This window comes from Penaeus monodon, chromosome 1 (assembly GCF_015228065.2).
Source record: "Penaeus monodon isolate SGIC_2016 chromosome 1, NSTDA_Pmon_1, whole genome shotgun sequence".
Lineage (NCBI taxonomy): Eukaryota > Metazoa > Arthropoda > Malacostraca > Decapoda > Penaeidae > Penaeus > Penaeus monodon.
Genome location: NC_051386.1, coordinates 11,590,798 through 11,592,389, shown reverse-complemented (window position 1 = coordinate 11,592,389; position 1,592 = coordinate 11,590,798). Strand labels below are relative to the sequence as shown.

General features: G+C 34.6%; 1 protein-coding gene across 1 annotated transcript in view; it reads left to right on the top strand.

Moving 5' to 3' along the window:
• Positions 1–339, top strand: part of LOC119591992 (bromodomain adjacent to zinc finger domain protein 1A-like) — a gene marked incomplete in the record, with an annotated part of 16,718 nt that extends 16,379 nt beyond the window's left edge. The window contains 1 exon segment of the mRNA XM_037940798.1: positions 240–339.
• Positions 340–1,592: the final 1,253 nt, after the last annotated feature.

The window sequence follows — 1,592 nt, the reverse complement described above, 5'->3', positions numbered from 1 at the left end:
TTGTAAAGCCATCTGTGTAAAGACAATAGATGAACTTGTATTACAGTGGGTATGGCATGTATTCTTCCCTTTCCTGTCTGTTGGGTTGATATAGCTTTTTCCAACCCATAGCCTCCACCCCTTCCTCCCCACATAGTGCGTTTATTTTGGGATGTTACGTTTCAATTTAGTATTTTGGATAAAAAAAAAATCTTTGAAATGTAACACAGGTTAATGGCTTTGGATTTTTTTTTTTGCAGGCTCCAGACTACTATGATATTGTAAAGAAACCAATGGACTTTGGAAGGATCAGAGAAAAGCTAAACTGTCTGAAATACACAACAGATGACGAGTTCATAGCAGATGTCATGCTTGTTTTCCAAAACTGCCAGCAGTACAACATGCAGGATACTGATGAGTATAAAGCTGGCACAAAGCTCTCTAGCTACTTCATGAAGCGATTACAAGATCTGGGCTTAAATTACCATGGGGAGCCCATGCAGGAAAACAAGAAGAGGAAGCGCTAAGTTTCATCCTTATTCAAGTGCACTTTACAATGGCAAGGAGGTCCCTCCTTTTATTGTCTCTGGGTATAATGGTGATTTTTAGTGAAAAGGTTCACAAAGTGAGATGCTGTATTTTGATTGTTGCATTCGTGAAATACATATATTTTTTCATTAACTACTTGTATATTATCAGAACAAGTGAGGAATGCAGCAGGATTGCACAAATGACATTTTATTAATTAATTAGCAAATGTGAGCAAAAGTAGTTTGTTCACATTAGCTTCCATGCAAGCTGGCAAGATGATGTAGTTATATTTAAATAGTGAAAATGATCTTCAGTATCATGTGAAAAGTCAGCTGGCTTTGACCAGGTGATTGCATTTGTAAGTGCTTTGTTAATAATGTTTATAACTTAGTTTAATTCATGGCATGACAAGTTGGCATTAGTAAGTTAGCTCATTTGTCATCAGGTTCAGAATTTCCGAGATTAATTATTGTCTCGCTAATTAACTTGAAATTGAGTATGGGTATTTGTCCTTACATTTGATGTAGGTACAGTAATACTTTTAGCCCTTTTAAAATGTAAGGGAACCATGTTAAAACATTGTGTTCAAGCATCAGGTATAATTTTTTGAGTTCTTTCAGTCTGAAGGGACTCGAGCGTAATAGGTGTTCACATCCCAGTTAATATAGCTTTAGTACTCATTTGTTATGAAGACCAGTGGGATTTTGTCTTTCCCAAATATAATGTACAAAAATTTTGAGTTACAGGATTGCCATGAATACATCAGTAAAGGACTAGCTTTCTAGAATGTTTTATTTAAATTTTGACTGCTTGTAATAAAGGAAAGCACTTTTTTAATTTATTTTTTAAAAGTTGAACATTTTCCAAAATAATAATGGTTCTTTGTATAAGTAGTATCATTAACCTATTAACACATGAATATTCACAGAAAATATATTTAGTATTACTTCTAAAGGATGTGTCTTACACTAAGCATAATTGGAAAATCGCAATCTGTACCAGTATTCCCATGTGCATAAGGGAATGATTATATGTTTTTTGCAGTCTCATGCCCGTTGTTGTGGGGGATTTGAGACAGAGAC